General features: G+C 40.0%; 1 protein-coding gene across 4 annotated transcripts in view; it reads left to right on the forward strand.

Moving 5' to 3' along the window:
* CDH4 (cadherin 4) overlaps positions 1 to 14,313 on the forward strand; it is a 464,287-nt gene that overhangs the window by 3,522 nt on the left and 446,452 nt on the right. The gene's annotated exons all lie outside the window — the stretch shown is intronic.

Here is a 14,313-nt window from a genome sequence, read left to right on the forward strand (position 1 = left end):
AACAAGCCTACAGACATTCTGTTCACAAATGTGGCATTCATTTTCATTACTGCCCCACTGACAACATGAAAACACATGCAAAAAGAAACTACCAATTAGCTTTATAGTAATTGCAGGATTATAACTACTCTTGTGATTGTAAACTCTAAGACATCTTCGTAATCCAAGTAACAATAGATTATCCTGCGCATTGATCTGTCTCCCTTTCAAGTAAAAAATAATTAAACTTTATATTTGCATGATGCAGAAAAGCCATTGTTTTGCTCCAAAGAGAATTTTTGAAAATCAAAATCCTCCACCCCCTGGCTCTCCCCTTGAGTTAAATCACTAATGATCGGTGGACGCCGCAGCAGTTCTAAAAACATAGCATGTTGTGTAAGTTGGGGAGCACGTTGTGACATGATGCTCTACTCAAGGGTTTATAAACCCTTTGCTACTTTTTCCTGAGTATGTTTACTCACATGCATGTCTCTGCCAGAAAGCTGGGATTTCGGTCTTCCTCCAGAGCGACCGCCTGCTCCCTTACTTCGATTTTTCTCAGAAGAGAGGGAGAGTTGTCAGTGTTCTTTCTGGCTTCCGCAGAATCCAGGACTGGACATTTTTTCTCTACATGAGTTGGCAATCAGTTTTGTTTCTGAGCCCAGTTGTCTTAGTTTTGCTGTTCAGGAATTCTCTTGACTGCCTGGCATCAATTAGTAGAAGTTGGGGAGTTTATTTTTAGCTTGAAAGATAACCAAACAGCGGTTTGAAATAGACAAGCCCAAGAATATAGCTACACATGAAGAGACCAAGTACCAATTGTTTATTTATATTTGATTTATATTGTTTATTTATATTTTGTAGCAGTTTTTTTCCCAGACATATACACTGTAAGGCTTCACAGGCCAGCCTGTATACCCAGTCGATTTCATGCTTTTTAGCTTCGGAAATTGTTTGATAAACAATGTCCTCCAAACACTGTAGAAAGTCATGTCATCAATATATTTGCTAGGAGGAGTCTTTTTTGCAGGTTAGTGCTTGATAAATTGTGCTGTGTTTTTATATAGGTGGACAATAGGGATGGAGCAGAAGGTCTGTTTAGCGGAGTTAGCTGGCAGTGACTTAGAAGACAGCACAGTGGCTGTCACTTCATTTCAGTTTTAACTGGTATTTTTTAAACATGAAATTATATTTAGGTAGGCTGTCAAGTTGATTTGAATGAAAATGTGTTTCTATTTAATTTTATCCTTTAAGGGCCAATTGTAGTTTTGCGTTAGTCATGGCAAATAAACGATTCCAAGATTCTATGATTTAGGGCTGAACTGGCCCTTGGGATATTATGTTTGCATGCACCACTTGTAAGATTCATGTCCTGATAACACTGTCATGAGTTACATGATTTGTAAGCATTTTGTCAACTGAAGAAGGAAGGGGGGAAAAAAAAAGTGCAAATGCTATGTTTGCTAATAAGCAAACTACCATCTTTACAGCTTTTAATCTGTAGTCAAATACATGCTGCTGTTTATCATAGGAAATAAATATATCTTAATAATCTGTACAGTAACGGGGGAGAAAATTCTTCCTCATGCTTGTGTTGTTCTTTATATATACTCTGGCATGTAAAATTGGTAGTTTTCCAGTTTAGGTTTAATTTTACTTCCTAACACTTGCTATGTCTGAAGCATAAAATGTTTATCTCTTTCTTCCATCTGGGTGAAGTATTGTACAATAGTTCAGACCAAAAATGAGTTCAGATTGCTTACATTATCATGTTTGATAGATTGACATATGTACTGTTTCACACCATCTTACCACGCAAAGCTTTGCTGCCAGCTACCACCATCTTATTCATCAGTATTCAGTAATTCATCTTCAGGCCAAATGGGACTGTTTGCCTAAAGAAAAAGTAGACGGGAATTCACCTGTTAGTGCTTTCATGGAACTGGAGGGGGGGAAGCGTATACGGAGTTCAGATGGCTCTTGGGGGCTTCCAGTAGGCATATGTAAAGTCTTTAATCCCGTAATCCTCGCTTTCTCCTTAGGGAGGAGATGTGGGCAGTCCTGGGACAGTTTGTGCTGCCTGAGGGTTTGTTCCTCAGAGATCCAGTCGTGTGTAGACCTCAGCGTAGTGCTGAACTTCAGCCGGCATTGGCAAGTTTAGATGTTACGTGGTTTGGGGATAAGCTGGGTGGCAATAAACGCAGCAGTTCGTTCCCTTTTAAGCTTTGTAATATCCAGCTCTCAAATGTATGCAGTGTTATGAATGTATCAAAATGGAAGTGCTTATAGTATTTTAGGTTTGAATCAAGTTAAACAGATAATGACTGCTTATAATTGACTTATTCCAATGGAAATAGCTTAGCCTTAATTTGACAACAAGAGCTTTTACAGAGTCATTGTTTTATTGCAAGTATGCCATAAGCTATTAACTACTACTATGTGGTTCAACTTATTTGCCTGAGTCAGCTCTCTAACATCCACAAAACATACAGATTCAAGCAGGAGCTATTTGTTACACAGTAATTAACTTGTTTATGATAAATGGATGGGAGAAATGTGTCGGCATTTTGTTTTATGTATAAATGAAAAGCATCTGCATTCTAAAAATTTCATGTTAATTAGACTTAAAATAGTATTCCCCAGTAGTGCCACAAATACCACGTATTACATATCCCTGCCAATGCTGTAGCGGGATGGTGGGGTATTAGCTGAGTTGATTTGTGGCGCCAGTGCCATCCTTAGAAATGCTGTCCCTGCATCTCTTAAGAGAAGTTACTGGGCTGTAATCTGTTACGTTTTTTGGTCTTTGTTTTTGTTTCCAGGATAATGAACTTAGTCTTGATCACTGATGCATGATAATGTTTAAAGTAGGATCCTTAACTGTTTTCTTCTTTAGCCTAAGGAAAAATCTCAAAGACTGCAGTATGGTGGAGGACAATTAACAGCAGCGGTATCTTTTTCTCTTTGTTAATTATTAATGTTAACTTAAAATGGTGAGAGCACTGGTCCTGAGGGGTGGGGACATGAGGTACTGCACTGAAGACAGTTCAGCACTGACTCAGGGGATCTGATCTCTGAGTATTAACTCAGGTGTATAGGAGTGATGATGACTAGTGGCCTCTCGGGGAAGGAGATAAATAAGGAGTAGGATGCTGAAAGTGACATGCGAGATGATCTAAGAGGGACTGATAATCTTGTTAGTGGGTTTATGCTCTTCTCCATTTTTGTAAGTTTTTGAATATTGTAATAAAAAAGACATTTTTCAAAATTAGAAACTCATGTTTTATTGGCATGCTGTGAGACCGTGGCAACTGGTAGTGGGAGGAATGACATCATGGTGTTAAATACGTTATTTTTCCAGTGTAGTGCCAGTTATAACAGGTCTCCTCTCAGAAATGCAGCTAAACAATACAACATATAGCTGTCCTTACAACCAGGAGAAAACACAGGCAGTTGAGATGTACAGCCCCTTCTTCATCTGTAGTGATTCATGTTTCTGTTGCCCGTCCTAAATAGCGCCTATACTGATGTAGCAGGATAACTTCACTTGCGTAGGCAGTTACGTTTGGGTAGAAACATGTGGAAGCACAGTTTATTTTCACATGGGAAGATGAATAAACAGTGCCAGCATGTTCTGCTTCAAGCAAGTGTACGAAACCAAAGGTAGCCAAGCTTCAAATGTATAAAAATGTAATTGCTTCCATACTAGGATTTTTACTAGTGTTATTTTTGGTTCAATATAAATAAAATACATAACTTTATTGAAATACCTGTTTTTTCATAAGAATTTAGACTGGAGGCCTCTGCTCCTAAGTTTTTTTTAGAGGTAGAATATTCTCTTATGGTCAAGGGCTTTTTGTTCTCTCTGCTAAGGTTTCAAAACCTTTCAGCCCTCATCACCTCAAATTGTAAAACTTTGGAAGGCTGTGGATACTGTTTAGAAAATATACAACAGGTAGACCAAAAAATGCCAACATGTCATGGAATAATGTAGAAGCAAATTTTAAATTAAAAAAATAAAAGGGGAGGGTGAGGGGAGAATGACCCTTTGCAAAACTATGTTTGAGTCTGGTTGCTGGTAATTCATGTAATAGTAACTGTAGGGTTATATACGGTACCTCCTTTTGGAGGTAAATATACTGTGTTCTTGTGGTTAAGGTAATGTAGGAAATTGCATGTGGAGTGTGTTGTGAAATGTACTAAGAGCTGTACTTGAAAATATTCATACAGCCCCAAAATACTACTGCATACGTGAAATTTCACCCTTGCAAAAGCATGAGACCTAGTATTCCTCCAGAAAGATAACAGCTTTGCCTGTTTGTGCCTAGAGGGAAGGAGCATGGCCCGGGGTAACAAACAGTAACCTTGTAAGCAAGCGTGTGCCTGCAGTGTTGTGTGGCCCTGGTACATGAATTGGCTAATGAGGTGTTCGGCCTGTCTGTACTTCTGGCTTTGCACTTTTCCTGTGTCTAGAGTCCAGAAAATACATAGATACCCGTCTGCTGTTAATTTTGGTAGGAGTTTGGTTCCTAAAGGCTTCTGCAGGTCAAGGTCTGCCCTCTGGAGCGTGCTTGGGAGGATGCTCCATCCCGAAGGCATCCCACCTGTGGCCGCAGGGTACCCGTGCACCCCGTTGTGCCTCCATCTTCTGAGTTCTCTTTGGTGTGTCATATAGATGTTTTTCAGAAGTGAAGGCCGTGATGGGTATTGGGATTTGTTCTAGAGTTTGGTGGTATTTTTCAGCACCTCTGGAGGGTTTTGCTTGGTCCTTGTAGCAGTACAGCAGCTCCGCTGCAGCCTGCTGAAATATCCAGTGCCTTCTCTGAGCTGCTCCGAGTTTAAAAGACAGACTTTTCCATTCATGCTTTTATTTTCTGGTCTGTGATTCTGGATGAAAATCAGTTACTGAAGTTATCGTACACATAATTAGCTTCGCAGTTCCCTAATAAAATCTGAAAGTAGGCAAAAGTCCACCGGGAACCCAGAACTCTTTCCCTAACCTTTCTTCATTCCTTTCTTGGAGGAAAAAGAGGCAGACAGACATCAGCTTTCTGTGTTAAGCTTGTACATGCTCCAGTGAAACTGCCTCTCAGAAAACACTTCTCACATTCCACAGGACAACTTCTTTTAAAAGCAGTTTCTCTTGATGGGCATGTTGCAAATCAAAACCATAATTTCAATCGTGAGTTCCAGGGGAGACCCCAGGAAGAGCTGCTGCAGACTGGGGAACTGCTGATGCGTATTTATTTTTAATGTTATTCTTCAGATCTAACTTCTGACACAAAAATGATGTTTAAGATGACATTTTTATCTAAATAAAATTGCAGTTAATGAGACTGGAGTAGTCAATAACACTCTGTAGAGTTAATCCCCTTACACTGTTTAATAACTGTATATATTGCTTTCTAGATCAGAGCTTTGAACCAAATTCCTCAAACCCAAGTAAAATTACTTTTTTCTGCATTCTGGGGAGCTAACTGTTTTTTATTGGAATAAATCAGCTTCTCCAACAACAGACTTGAAGCTTCTCTCTCTTTTTTTTTTTTTTTTTTTTTTTTTCCAGGGGTTTGTATATTAAAGAATTACGCAGCTTCAGATTAGGCACTCTAAACAAACAGATATTAAGGAAGAAAATGAGACAACAATTTCTATTGAATAATTTATTCATTTCTTTATTTATGCTTAGGCTTTTAGGAAATAAGCCATGTCTGGAGCAGTGTCAATTTGTTATTTATTGTGAAATACCTGTTGTTTTGAATTCCAAATTCCAAACTGATAATGTTAGGTCTTTCAAGGTTAGAAAATGTTAATTTTAAAGTCACTTCTTTGTTCAGAAACTGACTTGCTGACAGAGCTCCTGAGCTCTGATCTCACAGAGCAGATGCTGAAAGCATTCTGGAAATACTAGGGTTTTTTGCATGTGGTAAATGAATCTTAATCTAGCAGTGAAATACTTTTTTCCTAATTTTCATTGACCTAATGCCAGTTCTTAGCACCTTTATTTCATTGATATTTACATGCAAGCCTCCTTCTGCCTTAATTTCTATGAGTATAATGTTTTTCTAGAGGTAGCTTATTTCATTGCAAACTAAAGCTATTGAAGTCCTTAGACTGTAGCATGGGCCAGGTGCATAGCTCCTAGAATATTTTAGTAATATAGATAATACTTAAAAGTCTTATTTGAAGGGCAAGAAGAGATTAGAACTACAGAGGATAGGATTTTATTGGAAATCTGCTTAATATTTTTTTGTATAATAGAATGAATTTGGCTAACATAGGAAAAGAAGGGAGTTTGATTTGAGGCTACTGGTATGGTCAGTTAGTGCCATTCCTGTATAAAACCTACTTTTTTTTTTTATTTTTAGACAAATGGAAATAGTAAGAACTAAGACCAGAAGGTGGTGCTTGAAAAATAAAGTCCTATATTTACTTCTGGGAACTCCAGTTTCAAATGGTTTGACAGTGGTTTTGACATGAACCTGTGCCAGTGACTAGAGACTGGTTTCTCCAGGACCCTGATCTTGAGCACTGCAGTAGAAATTTATGCTGGCTTGAGGGGCTCGATCGGTACCCATTTTTGTGTATGTAAACCTTCTGTGCACTAGCCAAAGGTTCTGAAGAGCGTTTGGCTTTACATTCAATTTGTCTTTTGGTGCTGAAATGACCCCCCCCAGTGCTGTTTTTGCAGGTAAAGCGCAGAAGTGTCCTTGGCCAGCCATGCCATCAGAGGGTTTTCTTACTGCTCAGTATGCTGTGATATATCGGGTTTGATATTTTGTTTAAATATTTATTTATTAGTATTTCTAAAAGGAGAGGCTGAGAGAGCTAGGATTGTTTAGCCTGGAGAAGAGAAGTCTCAGGGGGAGACTTTATCATCATGTATAAATACCTCATGGGCAGGGCCAGAGACGGTGGAGCCAGGCTCTCTTCAGTGGTGCACAGAGAAAGGGCAGAAGGAAACGGGCACAAACTGAAATGCAGGATATTCCACTTAAAAGTGGGAACTTTTGAGTGTGAGGGTTGTCAGATAGGGTAAGAGGGTGCTGAGGTGTTGTGGAGTCTCCGTCCTTGGCCATACTGGGAAGCCAGCTGGGCACAGTGCTGGCTGACCCTGTGCTGGGCAGGGGCTTGGGCCAGAGGCTCTTCAGAGGTGCCTCCAGCCCCCTGCACCGTGGTCCTGTGGCACATGGGGCAGGTGGGTGGGTGGAAAGGCAGAGTGACCAGCTGAGCTCTTCTGCAAATACAGACCACGTAGCTTTAAATAAAAACATTCCAGCAGCCTGCAAAAAAAAATTAATCCTTACAGGGAAACTGTTTCTGTAACTTCTTGGAAGCATAACCTCTAAAGAGAGAATAATTGAAACACCAGGGACCAGCATTCTGCTGTTTGCTTCCATTAATGTCCAGACTTAACTTCGGCATAGTTTGTCTCCTGGCATAAGGAAACGTTACACTTAAAATCAAAAAGCTCTTGGCTTCCTCTGTATTTTCAGTAGAATAAAAGCAGAACATATGGAGTTTCTGTTTTCCCCAAATATTTGTCATTAGAACTGGCTACTTTGCTTCTTTCTGCAGAATCTTTCCCAAGCAAGTTTTCTGCAATACAAAAAATAGTCGGGTGGAACAACACTTCTTTTTGCCACAGGCTTTATGATTTTTCTTGCTTATATTCATTGTCCCTAATTTATTTATTAATTTTGAATTGCAGTTGCACAGAGGGAGAGAGAAGTGGCAAATGTTCTGGCATATGGGCTGCACTCATTGGAAACAGTGACTTCCAGCCGCTCCTGCTGCCCCGTGCCTCATGACCCCAGGCTCCAGCGTCTCGCTTTGTCAGCCGCTTTAGATTCCTGCTTTCTGCTCCCTTCCAAAACAAAATTTTAATTATTTTTTTTGCTTTGCCCTTGCTACTTTCCCACCACTGTTCCTTACTATTTGTGAGTCTTCTGTAATAGAGAGCCAGTGGCAGTCATTCAGCACTCTGCTAGTTATGCTGCGCGATAGCTCCCGCTCTGAGGGGTCACATAAGCTACAGCCTATTAACATTAGCATGGTAATAGCAGCCACGGTGTAGTGGTCACAGTGGGGATGTTGGAAGCTCTGCCAGGGACCCCGAAGATATGTATGGGACACCCATGAAGGAGGGGGGGGGGAAATAATGCCCTTTCTGTTTTGAAATGAGCCAACCTCTGTGTGTTACTGATACCCGGAAGCACTGCAGTCATTAAGGCTATTACTATGCCTATTATAAATCAAAATTTTGTAGCAGTTCATAGTTTAGTCACAAAAATTACTTTTAGTCTAAAATTTTGTTATGCTGAATTTGTGTAGTAGTAATGCCAATCCGTATGAAGCAAAATTATCTTTAAAATAATGGTGAATATAGCAATTCTCCAAAGATAAATAGTCAAGATCACAAAAATTGTTCCATACAAAGCTCTGTATCAGCTCGCTCTGTCTGTTCTTGTCTAGAGAATCATAAAAGGCAGGTTGGTGAAACAAACAGTTGTTACTTCACCATGTAGTAGGAAAAGCATATTGAGGTTATTGGTGTATGAATGTAGTAAAAGCATCAAGAAATGAGTTTGTGAAGATGCTAGAACATAAAGAAATTGTTACACTTGAAAAAGTACAAATCAGGACTAGTTTAAAGGTTACAATTTAATCAGCTGTTTGTTCCTGATATAGTCAGTGGTGATTAATAGATAACTCTGTGGAAGTTAACCCTGAATATTTATCTGCCCTGTAGGTACTTCTGGCCATACAATTTTTTTTTTGAGAAGTCTCACTGATTTCACTGGGAGCTATTGGTGGCATTACCTGGACCTGCTCATTACAATCTGATTGTTGGTGTTTCACGGACTCATGGAAAAACAGGGCTGGAGTAACTCCAGAGGGTATCTAATGCATGTGCCTTCCTCAGGGCTTGAGCAGCTCCTTTGTGATAGGTTTGTGCCCGGTGTGGTCATGAAGATCCAGTCGTAGGGACCACTGCCAATATAGTGTCACTTCCCTGTCCTCCCTTCGTGTTTAAGCTAAAGCTCTCTTTATGCAGTTTAAACCTGTTTTGATTTGCCTTACTCATCATAGACACAAGGAACAATTGTTGCTTCCCCCTCCCTCCCAAAATACTTGAAACTTTTTTTTTTTTTTAGTTTCTATAGGCTGAACCAGTCATTTGTTCCCTTTCCGTGTGTCGTGCCAGGGCTCCCTTCTTTCAGCCCTTATCTTTGCTACTAGCTTGATGGCTCAAGTTGATCTGACTATGCCAACCCTATCTTGCAGTGCTGAGCAGGCAAGGGGCATTGCTTTGCCTGTTTTGCAGGCAATACTCCAGTTGATTTATCTAATGTAATGAGTGCTTTTTTTTTTTTTCTTAACAGTATGACACTGTTGACTCATGTTCTGCTTGTGATCCAGTATAACCTCCCACATCGTTTTTTGAAGAACCGCTACCTACCCAGTCATTTTCTGTGTGGAGTTGATTAATCCTACTGAATAGGGTTATCTTGCTCTTCTATTGAATTACATTTTTTTTTCTTTTCTTTTAATGGCCTGATCTGACTTGTTAGGATTGTTTTGAATTCTAATCTTGACCTCCAACAGAGTTGCAGTTGCATCCTGCTTTCGTGTTGCTTGCAGATGTAGCAAGCATATGCTGCATTCCTTTATCTGTTCTGTTAATAACGGCATTGAACAAAACCAGTTCCGAACAGACTGTTGCAGAGCCCATGTGATAGAGCCTTCTGCTTTGACCATGAAACATTAAAACTTATTATGCTGTGGGTGCAGTTACTGAAATAACTAATGTTTAAAATAGTGGCTTGTAGTCCAAGCCTTTTATGTCTTGATGTTGTATGCCTGGGACCCATAGGAACACAAATCCAAATGTCTTCGTTTGTCAGTACCTTTCCTGCCTTTTATGAGAGTTACAAACACTGGGATCTTTAAATTTTCACCATCTAGAAACATTCCAGATTAAAAGCCTGGGAGAGGTTCACGTTAGTTAAACGAAATGCTGTTACTGTTGGTGGGGAAGATCTGCTTCCAATCAGTCTGGTATTGGACACACTGGATTTGTAGGGTTCTTTAAATGCCCCAGCTGAACTGCTGGCCGGCACCAGAGGCGTGTTCCCAGGCTGCTGGGCATGCCTTTTGGGCTGGCCTCCCACGCTGGTGGGCTCTGCTCAGCAGAGGACATTTTTATTGAAGGAGCTGTTCCTAATCCCAATGTAAGCTAGAAGAACAGGGCTAAATTAAAGCTGAAGTAGCAAAGCGTTGGACCTGTATGTGGGGTGTGGGCTCCTTGGTGTAGTCTGTTTTTTCTGTCCTGATGGTTGAGGGGTTTGACCTTTGCTGTGGCGCCTTCCCCATCCTGTGATCTGTCTGGTCTTGTAATGTGTTGAAAGCCAGGTGTTTGCTCCACACAAAACAATTGGGTATTGCACTGCCTGTTTTTATTATATGTATATTATTTGTAGAGCTTATTAGAAGGCCTAGACCACACTTACACAGAGATACTAAACACTAAAAATATTTAATTTTGCCTGTCATGCCTGTGTGGTTTTGGTAACTGAAGAAAGCCAGATGCATGCTGATCTCTGTTAAGAGAACCAGACTCCCTCTGCTGCTAAGATCTGATTCTGGAGCATCTCCCTTCAGGGGGCAAAAGAAAGCAGAGCTAGTGGATTTCCAGTGTTCGCCCCCCAGTGAAAGTGCTTCCCTGGGGAATCAGAAAAAGTCATCGTTTCAGGTCCTGTATGCCTTGCTACTTGACTTTCAGGAGCCTAATTATTGCTGGATGGTTGCTTCGCTCCCTTCAAAACCGAAGGTTTACACTATTACACATGAAAGAGAACTGTTTTGCTCATCTCCAGAAGCTTTAAATACTTTTTATGTTGTGCCTGAATTGAGTGAAGTATACTTTCTTTTTTTTTTTTTTTTTTTTCATGGGCTTCTGGACATTTTTCAATGGATTCAGTGCCCTCTTGTCTTCTGACCCTCTGTAGAGGATAAAAAAATGGGGGGTAAATGGCATTTAAAAAAAAAATAAAAATAAAAGATTTTTCATGTAGGTTGGGTTTTTCCTCTCCTGTGGAGAGAAGGGACAGGCTGAGGATGAAGAAAAATGTGTATGGTTGCTTAGACAAAGGAGAAACTATAGGTCATGGCAAGACAAAAACTTCAAGGATGGCAGCTATCAAAAATGTTTGGATTGAACCCAAAGATTTGCTTATGCTGTGTTTGAACTACAAGACACCCTCATCAGGAGGAGTTTAATGATCTCTAGATCGCTAAACTCTAGATGCTTGTTCAAATAACTGAATAGTAGATTGATTATCTCTGTGCAAAGTTTACTGAAAGAGATTTTTTTTTTCTTTTTGTTTGCCTGGAGTTTGAGACATAAGATAAATTAAAAGTTAAAAGACTGGTTGGTATATTTGTTAACAAGCAAGCAACTCTAATCATATCGAATGGTTTTGATGCCTCCTGATGGGAAGAAACCTGTGTAGAAGGGCTGTGTGGGGCAGTGGGCAGTCAGAAATGTTGGGTTTTATGTCAGGCATAAAGTAGAGGTTTAATCCCTTAACGAACACTGAATACCCGTTGCATGAGTCTTTGTGGGGATTTCTAAGCATGGTGAAATAACTGTGGTGTTTTGGCAAAGCTCAGTGCGGAAGATGCATTTTACTGGAATGAGTTTTCCAAGTATTTTCAATAAAACAAAATTTTATTCTCCCTTTCTACTGTGAATTGAGGCATAATGTTGGTGGTATCCTGTTAAACGGCAGCAGAACCGAGCAATAGTGGCACAGCTGGTTTTACCTTTATAATAATATTGCAAGTTTCATTGCCTGGGAAGACATGATGACGAAGCAAAGTTCTGTGCATGCAGCAGTAGTATTCTTAGGCAATGCAACTCTAAGAGGGAGAGTTTAACATCTGTGGAGTGGGGTTGCTTCTGAAAAAAAAAATAAATAAAAAAAGAAATTAGGGTGGGTGGGAAGGAGAGCTGTGGAATGCTGAGTGCTCAGAGGCTTGGTTACTCCCCAGACCTGCTGGGTCATGGTTCTTGTTGGGTCTGGACAACTCCAGAAGTGATGTGTGTATTATGGAGACCTAAAGAGAAGACTAAATTTCTGCAACAGTTTATTAACATTCTGAGTGTTTTTTCCAACCTTTCATTTGCACTGGGGTCCCTTGTGAACAGTCTGTCATTGCAGTGTATCTGTCTGCACCTCCAGGAGAAATTTGTACAGAATCCACACACCAAGAAACCTAGTGTTCTTAGGAAAGCTGTCCTGAAAAACAAGAAAAAAAAAAAAAAAAGTGGGGGGAAGCTCAAGGTTATACACCAAAAGCAGTAACACAGGCTCAAAAAAAGTTAATATCTGGTGAATGTCAATTAAGTACTTCCCCAGCTAATAAATAGCTTAGGAGGTATAAAATTTAATACTCCTAAAATTGCAGAAGCCTTTGAAGAACACTTTTAAATTGGACTCATTGGAAGCAGGAGATTTAACACTGACCTGTTCAGAGGCAGGTACTGAAAAAGATATGATGGAACGAGGCTACATTTCTTGAATATAGAGGCATTTTGGCTTAAGGTTTTCTTTTGTTAGGTGGCTTTTGAAACAGTTTATTTTTCAGTTCTTGTGTAACCCATCAGCTGAATTGCACTAGTAAACAACGTCCTATTTATTTTGTGACTAATTCTAAGTGTTTCTCAAGGCTCAGCTGGCTTGATAGTGGGTCACTGTCTGCAGGAACGGGGTGAAGAGGAACTGCATGTAGTTTTTCACATGGCCATGCCTACAGGTTCTGCTCACTTGCAGTCTTCAAGCATAAATCTGTTGCCCATTTAGGGAGCTGAAGCACCAGCATGATTCTCACTTTCCTTCTGTTCTTTCCCCATCGCGGTCACCTATGGGAAACAAAAGAGGTATGTGCACATTTCTGAGGGTTGCGTTAGGCACTCTCTTGGACAAAAGTTGGTGGTTTTTTTTTTTTTATTATTTTATTGTGGATCTTTCTTTGAGACGTGAGCAGATAAGCAACAGAAACTGCTCTGAGGTCACAGAGACGCGATGTCGTAGTTACGAGTTTATTTGGAAATTGGAACAACCCAAACTTTGCCCTAGTTGGCTTTCTTCCTGATGAGCAGTACCCCGTGTTTTTTCCAGTTGTGTGTTTTTTTCCTATTTCTGATGGCAGTGATTTTTTTGGCACTTAGGAGAAAAAAAAGTAAAATGAAGTAATGCATGGCATTTGTTTTGGCCCTAGTCATGACTCATAAATAGGGATAACATCTGTGCTGATAGTTTTTCATGATGTATAACCAGACTGAACAAAGTTTTTGTTGATTGCTGTTCTTTTACCATTGTTATATTTAGGGAGCTCAAGTGTAAAGAGTGAAAGTATATACTTACTCATGTATAGATCAGAACTTGTATACATCTTGTGAATTTTAATTTAACCACTGTATCTTTTTTAAACTAAAGCTGGCTTACTGCCTTTCCCTGAGCTTTACAAAACTTTTTCAAGATCCTTCCCAAATCTTAGCCTGTTGAAGACTCGTACTGCTGCCAAGTCTACACCATTCTTTTAATTAAAAGACAAAAAAAGAGAAGTGAAACTTCCAGGGGAAGTAAATCCTTATAATCCTGAAATGATGTAAATCAGTGCAACTCCTGAAGTCATTGGAACTGTTCTGACTTACATCTACTGAAAATCTGGCACATAATATTCCTGCTGGTCTTTTCTTTTGCCCAATAGTTGCTCTACACAGAGTTGGCACTGCAGACAAAGAGCGCTCTTACTAGCTGATCGAGGGTGGCACGGCTTCCAGCACTGCTGATTCAGCACAGCAGAGGCCATTTTCCTGATTTCTTTGTGAGCTAGATTAAATTACTCTGCAGGCTGGACTGGAGCCACAGGCCATAGTTTTACAGCCTTATAACATGGTATCCTAGCCCATGGCATCTGAGAAGTCTGGCTGTGCGTAAAGCTCGTCTGCTTTCCTGCAGAGGATTTTTAGATTTGGCGATCTGTCCCTTTATAAAACTACTGTCAGCAGTACTGAAAATATTTTGGTTGTTTAGTTGAGATGTAATAAAACGGGGTTCTGTTAGTTGAAGGAAGGAAGGGTTATCATGGGGATGAGGTTAGTATGAAAACACCATGTGTGTTTGTCATGGCAACGTTTCTTTACGTTTGCCATACAGAATTACAGGATAATAAATAATGAATGTAAGTTTGTAATGAAAATCACACAATGGTAGCACCAGTGAAGCATCGTGCCTGAGTCTGGGAGGTTGTGCCATTAGAGCTGTT

Source organism: Falco punctatus (genome assembly GCF_963210335.1).
Source record: "Falco punctatus genome assembly, chromosome: 10".
NCBI classification, from domain to species: Eukaryota; Metazoa; Chordata; class Aves; order Falconiformes; family Falconidae; genus Falco; species Falco punctatus.